This window comes from Carya illinoinensis, chromosome 6 (assembly GCF_018687715.1).
Source record: "Carya illinoinensis cultivar Pawnee chromosome 6, C.illinoinensisPawnee_v1, whole genome shotgun sequence".
In the NCBI taxonomy this organism is placed as follows: Eukaryota; Viridiplantae; Streptophyta; class Magnoliopsida; order Fagales; family Juglandaceae; genus Carya; species Carya illinoinensis.
This window is the reverse complement of record NC_056757.1, coordinates 3,917,203-3,927,115: the sequence shown is the minus strand read 5'-3', so window position 1 is coordinate 3,927,115 and position 9,913 is coordinate 3,917,203. Positions and strand designations below refer to the sequence as shown.

Genomic DNA, 9,913 nt, shown 5'->3' with positions numbered 1-9,913 from the left:
CACCTTGATTTCCTTCACAATTCCATCTAATGGTTTCTCTTTGTGCCAAGTATCTAATACTATTAATTATGTGTGGTTAAGATCTTGCCAAGTGTCCAAATAAAATTTCGCTAACCTAATTTGGACATTACACACTGTGATTTTGAAAACACTACGCTTAGTACATTTACCGAGGTTACTATTCACTCTAAAAATAAATGTAATAAACTTAGTACTGAAAAATCATAAATATTCAATTAAGCCTAGTGGTGTAGACTATAATGTATTCTGACACTTCTAACTATATCAAATAATTAAAATCGCATTTCTGGCACCATAGTGAGTGATAACACTAACTATGTTGACGAGCTAAAACCTATGCGATTAGTCGATTCGTGAAAATTTATGGGGTCTTTACGAGGTTCCTAAAACTAATAGAAATTTCACAATTAATTTTCTAGTGGGCTGTTACATCTTATATATCATGAACGGGGGCAGGTAACCTTGTGTTGCATGTCTCGACGCTTCAAATGTCCGTCCGATCCCAAACGGAATTTGGGGGCGTCACAACTTTAATGGTTGCTCGATCATTTGATGAGCAGAAAGATCTATTTCGTCCTTATAAAGACGATGAAAAAATTATTGGTCTTGAAATACCTTATTTCAGTGCAATTGGAGCCTTGATGTATCTTGCAAATTGTATTCGGTCTGATATTGCATTTTCAGTTAATTTACTTGTAAGATATAGTTCCGCATCAACTCGAAAACATTGGAATATCATTAAATATGTCATTCGATACCTCCGAAGTACGGTTGATATGAGATTATTTTATCAACATGGTTCAAGTCCACAATTAGTTGGATATGCAAATGTAGGTTATCTTTCAGATCCACACAGAGATAGATCTCAAACTGGATATGTATTTATTTATAGAAATTCTGCTATATAATGGAGATCTGTCAAGCAAACACTATCTGCTACATTTTCAAATCACTCAGAGATCATTGCAATTCATGAGGTAAGTCGATAATGTGTTTGACTAAAATCAGTGATTCAACATATTCAAGAAAAATGTGATCTTCTAGTGATTAATGATAGTTCAAAATTTTATACAAAAATAATGCTGCTTGTATTACTTAAATTAGAGGATGATATATCAAAGATGATAGAATCAAACATATTTCACATAAATTCTTTTATACCCATGAAGTTCAGGAGAAAGGTGAAATTAATGTCAAGCAGATACGATCAAGTGATAATCTGGCAGATTTATTCACAAAATCATTATCAATTGTAACATTTAAGAAACTTGTGCAGAATATTGGAATGCGAAGAGTTGAAGATCTATTATCATGCACTTTTCAGGAGGAGTAATGTCTTGAAGACTTATACTGATTCTACTCTTTTTCTTTCGCTAAGGTTTTATCCTACTGGATTTTCCTTTACAAGATTTTAATGAGATAATCTTAAAGCACTTAGTGATATACATGAATATTATACTTTTTTTCCTTTGTCATTAATTTTTTTCCACTGAATTTTTCCTTAGCAAGATTTTAATGAGACATATTCTTTATATATAGTCATCCAAAAGAAAATTGTTATAAACTTATTGTATGACCATATATAATTATTAATCAAGTTTTGCACTTGAATAACAACTATTTCTCTTATAATATATATATTTTTAGTTTTATAACACTTAAAACACTAATTATATATATATATATATATATTTGAAATAAAAACACTAATTATATTAAAAAAATTTCAAGAAATGAAAAAGCTCTCTTTTAAAAAAAATTTATGTATATACTTTTCTTGAAGCATCTGCCGTGCGGGCGTGGCCACCCTCGCGACATGACTATGCCAGCCAAGAATGTGCATGTACGGTATCGCTTGAACCTCTCTCGTCCTGACTTTCTTGAGTTTCTTTTTTTTTTTTCTTTTTTTTTTTCATAATATTTTCATCTCATTATATATAATTATTATAAATTTTTTAAATTTTTATCTAAAATAAAATAAAAAATTAAAAATTTTAAAATTTTAAAATAAAAATAATATATTTTAATAATACTTTATTCAAAATTTAATTTTTTTCTTAACTTCTTTTAATACTTTACTGTTTCGGGTTTGGGGTGATGCCACACTCACCAAACGGCAAAAATTTTTTCGTTTTTGTTTTTTCAATATTTTTTAAACACTTTATAAATGTTTTTAAAAAATATACAAAATTTATAAATTTATTAAAAAAATTTATTTAGCAATTAAGTAAAGAAAAATAAACAAGAGAAATACCAAATCTCTTGAATTCGGGAGTTTTTATCTTACCGATTTATTTATTTATTTAGTGATTAAGTAAAATTTTTTAAGTGATGTGGTGATTTTTTTTTTAAAAATATTTAAGAAAATAAAAAAAAAGTGATTAAAAAAAAAAAAAAAGCTGCATTCGGTAGCCTTTTTCGGTAGCTCTAGTGCTATTCAATAAGAATTCAATCGGTAGGTTTTGTCGTGAATTTTGTGAGGGTAGCGTTTTCGTTTGTTCATTTATGGATTGTTTTGGGTGCCTCGAAAGAATGTGAGAAAACTGGGAGCTTGTCAGAATTCGAAAGGGTTGTTCCACTGTAATGGACATGAGACGATAGAACATCAAGAAATGGCGCTCACTGTTCTGAATACCATTCCGTTCTTGCCGCAATCCTCCCGTGAGTAGTCATCCGACTTCTGTTGCAATTTTTACTCTTCTGTACAGATGTTTCTTGGAGATTTGCAGTTGAAATTTTTCATGCCTTTGAATATGACATTGATATCTGCTGAGTGCTGACTAAAATTTCGCATGGAAAACAAAGGAAAATATCGATGATTGGGAAAGTGGCCATATTTTTTTTAGTTAAACTCCATTTGGTTGAGTATTTGGAAGAAAAAATCGCAATGAATTTTTAGGCAGTGTAAAAGAACGTGAATTTTTCAGCGGTAAAAGAACTTGGATTTATCTAATACAATATGGTGTTAGAATTAATCTTGCAATAGCTAATCGTCTTATATATTTTTGATAATTAATAAAATTTGTTGATCCTCATAATTAGGCATAGCCTAAGTACACGGGTAGTATACAAGAGAGAAATACCTAATTACAACCTACAGACGAAAAAAGAAGCATACAAGTCATTAAAACTGTCACCCTCAAATACAATAGCCTTAGCCCAAAGAAACAAATATTGTAAAAATAAATCTCTAATCCTCCCAATGATTGTTCTCTATTTTCAAAACATCTTCCATTCCTCTCATTTCATATACACGGATACACCACATAAGGCATAGCGGCACCATCTTCCAAACATGGAGATTTTCCCGTATTTTACTCCAACAAGCCAAAAGATCCACCACTTTTTTAGGCATCACCCAAGCAATGTCCACCCTCATAAAAATTTCATCCCATAGAGCCTTTGCCATATCATAGTGGAGAAGAAGATGGTCCGTCAATTTGCCATTCCGTTTACACATAAAGCACCATTCCATTATGAAAATCCACGCTTCCTCAACTTGTTTATGGTTATAATTTCCTCATGAGAGGCCAGCCAACCAAAAAGAGCAACTTTTAGAGGCACTTTGCTTTTCCAAATACGCTTCCAAGGGAAGACAATGGGAGGATGAGAAAACATAACATTATATAAGGATCTAACTGCAAAATACTTGTTCCAATTAATGACCTTTTCCTCTGAATAAATGAGTCAGGCTAATAACCTCATTGTTTTCTTACAGTCAGCCACATTGAATGGAATATCATGGTACAATTATCTTCTGTTGAGATTGGCCTCATAGTGAGTTTAGAATTTCTTGTGATCATTTTATTTTGTGGGTGAACACAAGTTGTTTCTTGATCTTTTTTCCTGCTGATGGGAAAACACACACGCAGTCACTTGTTTTGTTTCTGATTTCATGATGCTTCTTTTTGCAGACTAGTGGCTCATTAGATAGTTCCTTGATTGGCTCTGTCTTGGCATTTGGTGGTGCTGACTTCCTAAGTTAGTTTCTATTACAATGTGAGCTATACAATTAATATTTGTGATATTTTCCATGTCTTAATGATTTTTAAATGATGGATTTGAATCAAACGAAGGAGAAGGGAGTTGACTGCAGCCGGAGCCGGTTTATTGTACTTTGTTGGAGCTCTTGTAATGGCATTAGCACTTGACATGGCTATTATGATCATTGGGCGCTATGTGTATGGCATAGGTATTGGACTTGTAATAAATATTATGCATTTTTCATTCTGTACAAATCACAAATGTAGAATTAAACGCTTACAAAAGAAAGACAAATGTCGGCGCACATGCACAGACATATGTATAAGCATACAAGATATAATAAATTTACGCATCATCTGTCCATGTTAATACAACAATACACATATCTCAACCATCCAATATTCACATGCATATTACTCATCTATTTTCCTTGATAACTTTATGTAAACTCATTTTTTTCTTTTTATATTTCTATGACTCATGATTCTTAGTTTCTTCTCTTTTTAGGCAATGCATGCAGCTCCTATGTACATTGCCGAGACAGCTTCTAGTCATATACGAGGTCAACTTATCTCTTTGAAAGAGTCTTCATAGTTCTTGGGATGGTTGTAATTGCTTCAACTTTGAAGGGAGGACTTTGAATTCTTTTTAAGGGTTTGCAGTACAAGAAATAAAGCCTTAGAGCTGTCTTGAATTTACCCTTATTTTTTCTAGCTTTCTCAACATATATATATATATATATATGGTTAGTGTGCCTGCTTATAGTCTGAAAACTAGTAAGGATGCTAGAAAAAATAAGGTAATCAGAATGTGGTGGCTACCAGCATCACCTGGGTGGATGCTTTTATGTGACATGCAGGGAAAAGGCAACATGAAGGAATTAAGAGATTCTGCGGTACGTTGCTTGTGTCAGCTTAGGGGTCCTGCCATTGCTGACGCAGCTCCTGAACAAGTAGATGAGATACTGGCCGAGCTTTCCTATGTTGGTGAATAAAAAGAATGTCTCTCAGGGAAATGTTCCAAGGAAAATTCTTGAAAGCCCTCACAATTGGGGCAGGATTAGTCCTGTTTCAACAGGTATTTCATGAGTTAAGAATGTATAAGAAGAATCCCTACATCCACTGACTATGCATCTTGCACTACAGATCACTTGGCAACTGAGTGTACTATACCACGCTGCATCAATCCTTCGGGTACATATTGATTTAGATATACGGTTCTGATGGTGTAATGACAGTAAGTAACCTTCTTACTGTTTCAAGTGTACTTGCACCCTTAACCCCATAGCCTGGTAGAGTGCAGGATGCTCTGCAGCATCTGATGCAACCTGCATCTCTGTTTACTTGAGGTGACGTCTCTTTTCACCGAGTCATTTGATATCTGCTAGATGCATATTTTTGTAGTTATTTCATTATCTTAGCATGTTTTTTAACATTTGAAATTGGTGACTGCAATATCTTATGTAAATCTGCTGGATTACATAAAACTAAACGGATCTCCCTCCCATTTGATTTATTTGGCATACAATTTAGTCCAATCCATTTCTGATATAGAGAAAGTTGTTATTGGCACTGTTAGAATGATTAGAGATGAGATACCAAAAATACCCCTAGTTTTGTTATTACAAGATTAACATAATTCTTTTCTGTTAGATCCATACCCTCTATCTTTCTCATGTGCAAATTATATTTCAATTTTTTTTCTCAAGATAGAGTGCGTCCTAGTATTTTGTTTAAAGAAAAAGGGCAGAATCATTCATTTTCATCTTTGTACCGATAAAATCCTCTGATATGGATTCAATTATAATTGTAAAATATACAAGGGAGCTCTGATTTTCTGCCAAAATTGGAAGATGTTGGACCATCCATATATTTATTCATACTTCAATCCATATCGAATGGAAGTTGGAGTATCCAGATTTATTTTGTGTTCTATACTGATCAGAAAAATGTATTAATTTGGATTCTGAATTGCTTATACAAGGTAGAAGTGGCTCTAGCTTTGGTGAAACCATAAGTGATTGACTCATGATTGAGGTGTTGTATATGCTTCAAACTACCATAGATTTTCATCATGTCCACTTTTTGTCCCTTATAACTTTGACATTCATCACATGATAAGTGATGACAGTTAATTGTACATTTTTCTTTTATCATATGAAAACAGTAAAAGTTCTCTTGATCTTCTGTTATGAGTAGACATCATGTTAGAGAGAGAGAGGTTATGCTAGAGTTTCTTTACATATCTATGGATACACGATCATATTTCATTCTCCCCCCCCCCCCCCCCCCCCCCCCCCCCCCCCCCCCCCAAAAAAAAAAAATTCTTGAGGTTATTGTTTTTTCTTAATTTTTTTTTTTTTCAAGAAAATGTTTTCTTTTGTTGTGTAGTTGATAATGACTGGGGCAGCTGTTTTTGTTGTTGTTGATAGACTTGGGAGGAGACCTTTATTACTTGGAGGTGTTTCTAGGATGGTAAGTCCTTACTTCTCTACATGAATGTTTGGTTCGTCGATTCTCAATTCCAAACCATTGAGATAAATTGAAGCAGCGTTTGACTTGTATACTGAAAATCACTAGTCTAGTCTGTCACATGCGATCCCCATTTCAAACTACTTGCCTTTAAACCTTCTGATAAAATTAGGTCTCTTTCTTTTCAAAAAGAAAAGAAAAAAGAAAATTCGGGGTGAGTTTAAGGCATGGGACTTGGGAGTTTCAATTGATCAATAAAATCTTATTTACCAATAAGAAAAAGGCATGGGAGTTCCAATTATTTGAAAAATGGACCTCTGAGCGACTTATTAGGAGCATCAATGATGCATAGACTCCTTTACAATTGAAGATAAAGGTCAAGAAACTTGCTATCATCCTAGAGGCGTTATATTCTCTCTACCAAATGACCCAACCATCCTAGCCGCTCTGCCCAGAGGGGGGTGGAGCTTTGGCTCCTTCCTCTCTTCCCTTGTTTGGCCTACGTCGGAACTATCCACTGTTTTTTTTTTTCTCAGTTTTCTTTAGTATTTTGTCCATAGCACCAAGATGTGCCGATCTGCTACATACCAACCTCCTACGACTGCCACGCACCCTACCATTAGATTCTCCAGCCTCCAATCTATTGGGCGGTAGAAGAAAATTGACCAAAAGAGCGCGGTTCACACCGATGCACCATGGGGAGTCTGACACCACCACGCGCGGCATCATTTGGACCAGTGGTTTCGGATCTCTCATATCCGACCTTCACCTTCTTTCCAAGAGTGGCGCGTGAGCTACATGTGCCTCCAGAGCTAGTGACGGCCGTTCACTGGTGAATCGACCCATCTTTTGGTTGTTACTTTCCTATGTTTCCGTTTTCCCTAACCAAGGATCAAGATGAAGTGGCCATGAAAGTCTCCTTCAGCCAGTTCAGACTAGCAAAATGCACCACACACCAATCCACTGCGACTTATAGTCATAGTGTTATAGTCTGTTTATCAGATTGCTAAAACCGCTTCAAGCAGCTGCCCCTTTGTGGGAAATGGGTGGGAGCCAAATTTTTGGCTCCAAATCCCTCTTTTTTATTTTTCTTGTGCTGCTTTTGTTTGTTTTGGGATGATTGTTGGGGGCTTCCACCTGGTTGAATCTAGTATCTTGTAACCACTTAGTTTATTTATGAAATGCTTGCTTTCCTTATTTCTTTTGGGGTCATGTTACCTTTTCCTGGATGATGTACCTATTGAGGCTGTAGTTGCTCTGCTTTTGTATGTTGGGTGTTACCAGGTAAATAGAAATTCTATTCCATTCTTTACTAATATTCTCATCCCAAAATTTTGTGCTTTTCCATGATGAAAAGGTTTTATGCTATTCACAGTGTAAAATATCATTTCGTGTACATGTGCTGGTGAAAATTGAGATACAGATCATGACCTTGTTGATGCCTGGTATTTGTTTGAGGCAGATTCCATTAGTTAACAGTGAAGACTGCTCGTAATGCAGTCCTTACCGCTACTGTTAAGTTATTGGCATATTCCCCTTACTGTTCTCATAGTACAGATCTTTCCTGAATTTCCATCAAAGTTGTGATAAGTCTATTCCTTCAGGATTAGAAATTCCCCTTCCCAGAAAACAGGATCTACATGTTAACCTTATTTATCCAACGTTATGCAAAATTTATTCAATATTATTTAACACTTCAACAACAGTGGAATTTTGGTGTCTTCTCTCTCATGGTCTCCTAGTGCATAAATTCTCAACTGGGAGACCAAACACATAAATAATTATGTAGAAAATTCTATGCAGCCTGCAATATAAACATCATTCCAAACATTAAGATTACCCCAAGCTCAAGGTTCAAAAAGTCTTCTGCCTTTGGAGGTTTGTCCGATTTTCATATTAAAAACAACTTATTTTTAGTTAACAGCTTTGAAGCAGAGATACTAGAAACACAAATATTTTACCTAGGGATGTCCTCATTAGAGTGAAGTGCATCAAAGTATGATCTTTTAGGCCTCTAGCGTACACTATTTATTTCCTAGCGTCTAAATTTCATCTTTCCTCCTTGGATGTTGTGGGTTTAGTATACTTTTGGAAGACAATATGGACAAAATATCAAATTTGATATTTGAGCAAGGCTGTGATCTTTCTGTGGAGTCATAACACATAACCGGGGAGTTGTATATTTGCATTTTCAATATAAATGCAATGTACAAGGGTGTTATTAAAAGGATGGTTATGTTCACAAGCACTTGATGCATCTCTCTGTAACAAGGCAATCCTCATATCTGTCACCTTCTGGTGAATGGTCATGCGAGAGATGTGTGCCCTCCAGTGAAGTAGAACTTTGTGCCATTATTTATTTATTTATTTTTTGATTGGCACTGGGTGTTAGTGCAATTATTAATTAGCTTTATGATCATGAGATGGTCGATAATGGGAGTTCTAGATGAGTTAGGAAGAAGCCATTAACTTTTTGCTCTTGACAACTTGCATGGTTGTCTCCATTGTACATTCTAGAGCCGATTCATGCAATTATAACATAATAGTAGGATTTTTCTTTAATTAGAAAACGATTGAAGATGACTGGGCCAAAAAGAAAACATAACTACTATTTGATAATAAACCCAGAATATCATTTTGTCACATGTATGGTGGAGAATTAACAATTTCTGTGGATCAAGTCAGATTATTGATTTTTTGGCCAAATTTTGAAAGTTTTCATTTTTATTTTATCCAAAAAAAATTTGATTCTTAACTTTTCATGTCCTCGAGCTTTAAGAGTTTCATTTCAAATATGTCTCATTCTTTACCACATAACAATGCAACTCTTGAAATTGGTCTTGCAGTTATCCTTTGGTCCGATTGGTTGGCTAATGATTTCAGAGATCTTCCCTTTACGCCTAAGAGGGCGTGGACTCAGTATTGCAGTGTTCGTCAATCTTGGAGCAAATGCTCTAGTGACATTTGCATTTTCCCCTTTGAATGTGCCTATTTTATTCTATTAACCAAAATGAGCTCTTTTAGATTTATAGGGTTAACACCATCCTTTAATATCTTCATCCTATAAGTAGAAATACAGTTATCAAGATTACCAAAAGATGCTATACCAGGGATTTTACTTTGTCGGCTTGAATGATTATCTATCTGCTTCATGTGATTGAGAGAACGTGACCATGTTTTTGATACTTTAGCTGGTTTAGCCGGTGGCACCAAAGAGAATCTTGTTTTTTGTTGTCTCTGCCTTTCAATGTCCCTTTGTAGCTAACACCTGCTCATTCCTGATGATCTCTTACTTCTATAATGGAAGATTTATGAGCCGACAGGCGTTGAGATGATGCCATAAAATGGGCACCGATGTTCATGCTGTCCAGTCCACCATGCTCACGAAGAGCCTTAGATTTTATTTTTCTTTTTTCGTTTGGAAAGAGTGTTTACAA

General features: G+C 34.9%; 1 pseudogene; it reads left to right on the top strand.

Annotated features, from left to right (window-relative positions):
• The first annotated feature begins 2,435 nt into the window (after window positions 1-2,435).
• Window positions 2,436-9,712, top strand: LOC122313704 (annotated as a pseudogene).
• The last annotated feature ends 201 nt before the right edge of the window (window positions 9,713-9,913 follow it).